The sequence below is a fragment of the Aulonocara stuartgranti genome, assembly GCF_965226115.1.
Source record: "Aulonocara stuartgranti genome assembly, chromosome: 8".
NCBI classification, from domain to species: Eukaryota; Metazoa; Chordata; class Actinopteri; order Cichliformes; family Cichlidae; genus Aulonocara; species Aulonocara stuartgranti.
The window spans coordinates 6170192-6180718 of NC_138959.1; positions in this window are offsets into that span (position 1 = coordinate 6170192).

A 10527-nucleotide genomic window follows, 5' to 3' on the forward strand; every position below is an offset into this window, starting at 1 on the left:
CTTCGTTAGCTGATGGTGCTTTTTATTTGTGGGCCTCTTTGGGTATCAGGTCTTTTTCTGATCTGTACATTCAGAATACATTTGCCTCCTTTGAACAGCTCTCATTGAAATTTGGCCTTCCAAAAAGTCACTTTTTTCGCTATTTACAAATCCGGAGTTTTGTTAAGGAGAAATCCTCTCAGTTCCCATCTAGACCTTCTTATCATGACTTTGATAACCTTCTATTGCCTCCGCCCTCATTACAGGGCCTGATCTCCTGTTTGTATGGGAGAATATGTTCCTTTGGCAACTCTTCAATCTCGGCTATTAAATTGGCATGGGAGCAGGATCTGGGGTGTGTGATTCAGGATGACTCTTGGGATAAAATTCTTTACCGGGTCCATGGCTCCTCATTCTGTGCCAAACATGGGCTGATTCAATGTAAGATTCTGCACCGTGTACATTGGACTAAGGCCAGACTAGCTCAAATATACCCCAATCTTAGCCCTGACTGCGACCGTTGTCATCAAACACCTGCCTCTTTAATGCATATGTTTTGGTCATGTTCATCCCTCAAACAATACTGGATTAATATTTTCTTGATTTTATCTAAGATCATCCAGCTAACCCTCCAACCTGTGCCCTTAACTGCTTTGTTTGGGGTTCTTCCTGATTCAGTTGCCTTGCCGACGCCTCAAGCGGATCTGGTCGCATTTCTCACCTTATTGGCAAGACGCAGAATATTGCTATGTTGGAAGTCCCCTTCTGCCCCATCCTGGGAAATCTGGATCAGAGACGTTCTGCATTTTAGCAAACTCGAAAAGATTAAATTCACCCTGCGCGGGTCTACGGCCAAATTTTTTAAGACCTGGCAACCCTTTTTTGATCATGTTCAGACTTTGCGGTCTCGCAATGCTCCCAATTAGCCAGCTCAGACTCTATCATATTTTATTTTTTCTTATCTTATGTTCAAGTAAGAGGCCTAAGTTTAAGTATATGGATTCTATTGTGCCTGCGTTCTATGATGGTATTTATTTAACTACTTTATACATATTTCTTTTCTCTAACAGAATTGATTTATCCCTATAACTAAGTTGACCATTTATCATGTGTGGGGTTTTTTTTTTGTTTGTTTGTTTTTTTTGTTTTTGTTTTTTTTTGTTTGTTTGTGTGTTTTGGTTTTTATGTGTCTGTGTGGAGGTGGGGGTTTTGGATACTCTCCACATCTCCCTTGTACACTCAGGAACTGTTGTCTTGTACCCTAGGGTTTGTTACTAGTATTATTAGATTGGATTTTTTCCTTTTTCTGTTTGTACACCCACTGGTACTGCTATAATTATGAGGTGGGAGTGTATGTCTTATATTGCTTTATGTTCTTTAAAAAGAAAACGGCATATTGTTCAATTTGTCTTTTGTAAAAGTCGATGCAAAAACTTTAATAAAAATATCGGGAAAAAAAAAAAAAAAAAAAGATGCCAAAGCACAAGTGCAGCTTTTCACACAAACTGCAAAAGAAATTTCCCTCGAACCGTCCTGGTACTGGTAATTTTTTTTTATACAGATGAGCCCTTATTTCTGTACCATTATTTAATTCCAGAGGTTTTTAAGTTATTTTTTTGCACTTGTTGACTCATAAAAGCCTATATAACATTTTTTTATTTCACCATTCATTAACCGCACATAGAAGGCATCGTTTAAATATGTCTAAATTCTCTTTAAGCAAACAGTATTAAAGTTCTTTATGACTGGGCCAAGTGTCCTCTTTTTTGGAAATCAAAATATGGTCACCCCAGTATATTTCATCATGGCATCCAATGGGAATCTACTCACTGTTGGAGCCAACCTCAAGTGGGCAAAACAGCAGTTTTTGGTATTTTCGCATTGCCTTCATTTTTTATCCCTGTAGTTGTGGCTTGTGATGGAGACTAGGAGAGTTATTTAAACTTACTAAGAGTTGTGGCCGGTGTCTGTGCATTTTGGAGCATGTTTCAGCCATGTAAAATTCTGCCATGTATATGTTAGCACTAATTAGGAGATACCTGCATCTGTGCAATCCACCGTTAAAGTCTATGGATGCAACTTCCTAAAAATGCTGGTAGCTTAGCATTCAGTTATCTTAATACAAATATGGAAATTTTGTAGCTCCAGAAATGTTATGCGATCAAAACGTTAGTACACAGGCTAACTGGTAATATTACATGGGCTACACCTATCATAAAGTTCATTGGTTTTCTTTGCTTTCAGTATTTAAGCTGTGATAGAGTAATCACGTCATTGTTTCATACTTCATGCATAAAATTGGAAATCCTGGTGTATTTATGTCACTTTAAGTACCAAAGCTAATAATTGGATATGCCAAAAATAGCTCTATAAATTGCGTGTGCTAGAAATCCAGACAGACTGAACCTTTAAACTTCAATTTATGTGGCGCTCAAGTCATTATTCACATGCTGTAATGCTCCCTTGTGATAATATATGATGTGCAAGCTTCAGTATTAAGTGCCAAGTAATGACTGACAAGAAGGAAAAAAAGATCTCACTGAGTTCATATAAATATCGGTATAAGCCTGCTGTGATATACGTAGATGTTGAATGAAAAATCTGGTTCTGGGGCTGCACATTCTTCCCCACTGTCAAAATCTCCCAGAGTCCTTTGCGAGGTGTGCTAATTAAGCATGAAAGTACAAGCAGGCTCAGCAGCCAAGCCTCCGCCAGCACAGAGACGGATATAGGGCTCAGAGAACCATTCATAACTTTAGTTTGTTTGGGTTTTTTTACAAGATTAATAAAACTAGATAACAAGCATGTGAATTTAATCTGCAGCTCTTGTTTTTAATCCAATAAAGCTAATTATAAGCAGAGATTTTAAATGAGGCTGGGCTTCAGCTCATCATGTAAAGGTGCTGCAGCTTGCTGTCAGCTCCAAGCCCACCCACTGTGCAGCTTCCTGACAAAGTCCAGCCTTTGTTTTTTAAGCAGAAATGTTGCTTTCCTGCACCTCTTCACAAAGTATGACCGCACACGGGTTATTTGTGACTGAAACAGCTGCATGCACTGGAGATATGATCACAGTCATGGTACAGCTGAAAGAGTATTTATTGGCCGCGCTTCTGAGGCAAATTTCTGCATAAACAGGGCAGATGCTTTCCACACGAGAGTCCTGTCACAGCCAGCAAATACTCAATGTGATGTAAGGTGCATTGGCGCGCAAATATTTTTTCAGGTCTTAAAGATGTTTTCGTGCTTTCTCATGAACAGGATATCACTTGACTTCCTCTGAAACCTAAAAAGCTGCGTGCACACAAACAAACACAAAGGACTTGAATGAGGGTACTAAAATCCAAAACCATGCCTGGAAGAGGAAAAAGTCAGTGTGTACCTCTACAATATGGGGTTTAAAGAGACTGCATGAAGAATATGAGCCTGTTAACATCGAGCAGGTGATACTAATTGAGTGGTGCAGTCCATCTGGAGCCAATTAAGGAAAATGTATCACTCAGATACAATTCCTGTAACCGGACAGGCGCAGTCACAAGGATACAGACGCAGTGCCTAAGCCGGTGTATTGTATTTATGTGCTTATAACAAACAGATTTAAGGTTCAGGGGAATACCTCATTTTTCCATTGTGCAGTGAAATGTTTCACTCCTGGTTACACAACCGGTTGATGATGTGCAGCTCTCCTTTGCAGTTAGTGTGGCTGCGAAATCTGTTTTCAAGCTGAGAAGGAGGCCTGTGTTTCAACAATGTCACCCAGCTACTTTCCACGACTATTAAATGTCAATCTACAACCAACAGCTCTTCATAAAGATGTTTGTGTTTATGGACAAGGATAACGGTTCTCCCAAAGCAAGTGGTTCTTATTAAGTGTTTTCCATCATTGTTAAGAAATATATCTCCTTACCGTTCACCGCAAATGAGTATTGTGTTCATACACACAGTGGTTTGCATCTCTGACCTCATGACAGCAAAGATGGTGCTTATAAGTATAACTTAAATGTTCTTTTAGTGCAATTTTTTTTTTAAGCAGTTCACATGCTTCAAGATAGCTGCCGAGTGAAAAGACTTGTGTATTGCTGTCTTATCGCAATTATCGCTTAAGTCACTTGCCTCGAGGCTGAGAAAAGTTTAACTTGGCACTTACCTCCTTCATGCCGCCAGCGGATGTTTGATCTGCGGTTACTTGAAGTTGTCAAATGCCTTTGGCTTTCTAAGTTCTCCTCATTGCTGAGAATCGCTTCCTGTGTAGATATCGCTTAAGGTGTTGTCTGTTGCTGTGTTAGCTCTGGTAATTGCCAGAAACTCCCAATAAGCATAGCTTTATTTACATTTTTTGAAGTGACTGGCAGGATATGTTGTCACGAGTATTAGTCACAAATGCTCACAGGAACTTGTGCCATGTCAGGTCTTGTCATGTCAATCACACAGTACGAACTCTGTCAAGAATCCATCAACCTATTCATTTTCTCGATCCATTGCCTTCAGATCTTCCTACTTTATGCCAAAAATTCCCAAACTGACTGAGAGACATCAATTTCTTAAAACATACCCAATTCTATTATCTCTTTTTTATTTACTTATAGGATTATAATTTATATCATGGCCCTCAACAAAATGTTTTGCTGGAGGTAACAGATCAAGTTAGCAAAGGCAGTGTAATTTTCTCCTAGACTTCTGTGCAATTGGACTTCCTTTGTAACCAGAAGTGTTGCACCTTGCTAGGTATTCAACAAAAAAAATGCAGGTTTATGTACAGACAGCATAACAGATTGATATACTGGAGGTTCTGGTGTGAAAACTGGAGCCAATGTGGAATTTCCTTAAACCTACATTCTGTTTAATTGCCAGTGGAAGGTGACTCCTCTAGATGCAAGAACACTTATTATTGCATAGTTCTGCTTCCTTTCTCTGGTACCTTAGTAAACACTTTCTTAAAGAATGAGTGGGCTCACTTACTAGTTTCAGGTTAGTTATGGTAGTTAGAGTCAGCAAAGAGGATTAGCCAAAGTTTGTTCCACCCTTCATTCATCACAGGATGGCGACAGCAAAAACACCTAGCGTAACAGGACTTTCATTAGCCGTGTGACAGACTGGTGCCCTGCCTAGGGTAGACCCTGCCTCAATCCCTGTGCAGGCTGAGGTAGCCACGCTACTCTGAACTGTATAAGCAGAAGACGATGGATGGATGGATGGATGGATGGATGGGTAACAGTACTTCACTAACCAACTGATAGCCTCTTATCTATCTCCTTCTTTTATATACAGTCACTCTGGCGCTGGCTTAAATTTTCCGACCTGGAAGCTACATCCATCTTCTCTAAACATGTTTCTGTTATTGTTTTTAAAAAAAACTGTCTCGAAAGTACTTCTGCAGTGTCTTTTGTTTGCTCTTTTTATCTTCTTTGGCAGTTTTATCGTCACATCAGTCTAAGGGTTTGATCTACAAAAGCTGGACCCGCAGGATCAACGTATAGCACAACGAGAGCACTAAAAAGAAAAGGAGTTGAGAGACGTAGATGAAACAAGCAACACCAACATGGGCACAGGCACTTGGAAGAGGATCTGAGGACTGCTCGGTTCCAAAACCCAATCTCTCTTTCTCCCTCAGTATTTTCTTATAATTAGTGCTGCGCCACAGATGTGCATTTCTCCCTTTTTCGCCAGCTTCATACTCTGAATGTGAATGCAGGTTATTAGGATTTAAAGTGAGCATCATATGCTTTCTATTTGATAGTCATTAAAACCGGGGACAAAGATTAAAGTTGAAGGGTCCATGTGAAGAAAAGTGTATTTCAGGGCCGTAAGTAGTTCGATGAATCCTACATAAAAGAAAAGAAAAATGTAAGTGACTTTGGAAGTTTGAAACTCGAATCAGCGGAGTTCATAAAGCCCCAGGGAAACAGGATAAATGAGTCAACAAGCAGTAAAAAATTTCAAAGGCGAGTGATAACTTTATTTAGTGAGATTATGAGGAAAAATTTGGGTTCATTAAGGCCAGAAATATCTGGAGTTGATTGGATATCCTGTTTCTCACCAGTGAATCCAATGAATCATTTCCCCCATAAACAAATATCAAACATCAGCTCCCCACCCAGATTGTTCAAACATGATGAGTGTCTCTGAGATCATATGAGATCAGGTATGAAGACAATGAATCAGCGCGCGCTTTCATCTCCGGGTTCCCACCTAAAGCACGGCCCTTTAATTTGCTTTATTTGAAAAGCAGAAATCAAATCCATCGCAAATGTAAACACGCTCTTCCTGCAAGTCACTAAAGTGTCACCAAGCGCACAGGAACTCGTGTCTGCTTTGATTCCGGCGTCAGCTATAAACATTTCCATTCTGCGCAGACTGCCGCTGCACATAGCTGGAATAAATGGCACTTCATCACACAGAGCCCAGCGCCGTTATTGATGAGATTTCGGAAACAAGCATCCTGGATTCCTTCAAGTAAGCAGCAGAGAGGGACCTATAACCTGCTGCAACACATAATCCCTCCTTTTCTTGCTTGAGCTACTTCCTGACCCTCAGCTCTCCCCGGTGTGTGCTGTACCTGGCATATTTCTAAATCAGAAACACTGGATGTAGGCTAATAGGTCTGGGATCCGTTTAGTACAATTACAAAAAAATTAACCTTTTCTGTGCTTCGGCAGCACTGGAATTGTGGTTTCTATTTGAAACCCTCAGCTTGCAGGGATAGTTTGAATTCAGCCGGAGCAGGGAGGAGGTCCCTGGGTTACTGGAGGCCCCAAAGGGACCACACAGCTGGCCCGCTGTAATTGCAGTGTAAGGGACCGTGGAAAGAGAAGAGCAGCGCAGAAGGCAGAGAATTGGTTTCTCAGTAACCCTGATGGATGTCATGCTGTGTTACTGGTCCATCCCAGGTGTGTCTGTGCAGTCTTGTGAAACATAAAATAGCATTTGCATCAACACTTGGAGACTCAGACCTGGAAGGCTTGCTCATTCTCTCTCTGTCATCGTATTCCCATTCTTGATGTAATTTCCCCCTGGACTTTCTTTCCTTCTCTCCCTCTGTATCTGTTTCTCTATTTTTGTCATTAGTCCTCGTTGCTGGGTCAAATCAGGAAGTTTGAACAAAGGTTTGCCTCCACCCAGTGGTGAACCTGTGCAGCAGCTACAGAGATACAAATGCAAGGCACACCCATAGACCCAGATATTTATTTCTGCATGTTTTGATTTTTTTATTTTAATGGTAAATGGACTGGTTCGTATATACACAACTTGCCTCATTCACCCATTCACGTAATCACTTTTTTGTACATTTTTGTGCTTTTTTTTCTGATTTTATTTGTGTTTGAAATATATACTTCACTCACACAAACCTGCTACCGGCAAATAATTCATCAGCAAAGCTAAGATTTGATTTATGAACACAGTCTGATGCATGCATACTGTTTCCTTCCCGGATAGCTGACTCATTTGGGTAGAATCCAGGATACCTGTGACCTGTGATCTGTTACAGTTACAGCACTGGGAAGTGATGTGTCAGTCAAATATGGCCCAAAATGCCACAACACACACTCAACATTTGTCCCATAAAAGGTGATCAGTGGCTGAGCCAAAGTTATTATGGTTTTTTTTTCACATATATATAGTTGGTTTTTATTTATTTATTTTTTTTCATTTATTTCCAGCCATTGACGTTTAGTTTCAGTTACTTTCCAGAATGGATTTTTTGTTTCAGTGATACAATTTACATATTAAATATCAATTTGTTTATTTTTAGTTTAGTTTTCTGAATTCACAAAATCATTTCTGTCAGTTGTTTTTCTTTTCCCCGTCGAGTTTTTAAAAAGAACCAATACAGCAAATACCTGGATCTCAATGATCGTTACTTTCCTCCACTATTGCCCTCACAGATGTGACTCAAATTCCTTTTGCATATAAAGGATAATTACGGACGGTAAAAGAACTGCTGAACTTTGGTCTATGATTTTCCTCTCTTATGTTTTTCTCTATTGGCCCTGATGATCATGTGATTTATTGGCTGTATTTTTGTTGAAAAAAATTCAAAAGTAAAGTTAAAAAACTACTAATAAGTTAAAGTTAAAGGAATTAAGGTAGAGGCCCCATTGTTTTTGAAACCCTGTGTTGCCATTATACATTTAAATGACACTTAGTCTGGCCCATTTGCCCAATAAAAGACTCCAATAGGGTCAAACTGACCACTAGGACCACAGCTGCTGGGATCAGCTAGGCACACAAATCCCTCGACTGCAGTTCGGTGGTGATTCAGGGACGATGTTTCCATCAACCTCACAAACTAACCCGAAGGAAATGTAAATGTTAGAGTGGGATCACTGTAAAACACAATTTTGTTTCCAGTAGTCTATATTTTATATTTAAGTTTAATCCATTACCTTTAAATCTTTAATATTTAGAGGAAAAGTCGTTAAGCTTTAATCAGACTTTTTTTCTGATAGAATAGTAGGTGAACAAATACCTGACTAAGGACATTACTGAAGCTTCTGTTCCATTTAGGTGCAAAGCCTTAATTTATGTGATTGGTAACATCTGTGTTCACTATTTCATGTCAAAGTGGCTGCTGAGAAAAAGGTCTGTTGGCTGTTGTTCCTTTACTTCTCTTATGGCCTTACGTCTTAACTAAAACACTGTGAATTGCCTTGTTGAAAGACACAAATTTGCCGGCAAATGAGACGCACTTAATTTTTTTAAGGTTTCCACTTCAGTAGGAATGAGCTGGCTTGCAGTCGACAGCTACAGACTGACGGTAAGAAAAGTGCACAAAATCATCAGTCTCATATTTTAAAAGTGTAACCACTTAAATAGAAACCCAACTAGTCAGGATGTTGTGTAAAACAAATAAAAACAGAATGTAATGATTTGCACATCTCGTACACTCATATTTTATTCAAAAACAACATTGTATTGTATTGTATTGTATTGTATCTTTATTTGTTTCAGACATATAAAACAAAAAACAATATATACACACTACATATATTTTCATTTACAGATACGAATATATATGTAGATATACACACACACACGTATGTGTTCAGATAAACAAAAAATATATAATGAAATAAAACAAAATCGTCTGACATGATGTAACAATGTTTGGTCTGAAAAGGAGTAGGAAGAAGTATGAACATACTTATTAATTCCTACCCCTGCTCAACATCTTATTGATCCCACATAATTCACCTAATTCCCATCATCACATACTCCACACGATACACGAGGAGAACCTATATAAACTTGGCTACCGTGACTGATATAATTTGGATATAATTTGATATTTTTTATACATACAATGGGTGATCATCTTTATCGGTATCATATTCTTCCAAAATCAGTTTTCGAAGTATTTTCATGAACTTACTAATTCCTGAGCATTGCTGTAGATCTATAGTAAAACTATTCCACAGTTTTACCCCATAAATAGTGACACAAAAGGTTTTAACCTTTGACCGTGCTTTAAGAATCCTTAGATTCAATTTCCCCCTCAATTCATAGTCTCCTTCTCTGTCATAGAACATCCTCTGTATATTTCCTGGTAACATATTGTATCTGGCCTTGTACATAATTTTTGCAGTTTTATATTTTATAAGATCCATAAACTTCAGTATTTTTAATTTCAAAAACATGATGTTAGTATGGTCTCTAAATCCTGCTTTATTAATCATCCTGATTGCTTTTTTTTGAATTTTACATATTGGTTGAAGTGCAGTTTTATATGTGTTTCCCCAAATTTCCACACAGTATTCCAAATATGGCAATATAAGTGAACAATAAAGTACCCGGAGTGATTTGGAAGGCAAAAAATATTTAACTTTACTTAGTACGGAGATGCTTCTTGACAGTTTGGCTTGTATATGCTTTATGTGAGGTTTCCAGCAGATTTTGTTATCTATTATCACACCCAGAAATTTTGTATCCGAAACTTGCTCTATTTCAACATTGTTTACTAATAATTTTGCTCCTGCATCTTTTTTACAATTTCCGAATAACATAAATGTAGTTTTTTCCAAATTTAATGATAGCTTATTTCTATCAAACCATGTTTTCAGTTTAATCATTTCTTGTGTGACAATTTCCAAAAGCTGATGTAAGTTCTCTCCAGCACAAAAAATATTTGTATCATCTGCAAATAGAATAAACTGTAGTATATCTGATGTTCTGCATATATCATTGATATAGAGGATAAACAGCTTTGGTCCCAATACTGACCCCTGCGGAACTCCACAAACAATGTCCATACACTCTGATTGATATTGATATTGATAACATAAAACATATCAAAAATTTACACCAGGACATTTGATTTACGTAAAATATTATCTGTATAAATAAATCTGCAAATTGTGGAATCATTTCAGAATAATGTTCCTTAATGTTAAAATACAAAGACTTCTACAGTAAATATATCATCAAAAGATTCTATGAATCTGGAGCAATCGGTATGCAAAGGACAAAGCCGAAAATCAATATTGGATGGCCGTGATCTTCAGAGACTCAAACATGGTGCATTACAAACATGCTGCTGTGGAAATCACTGCATAG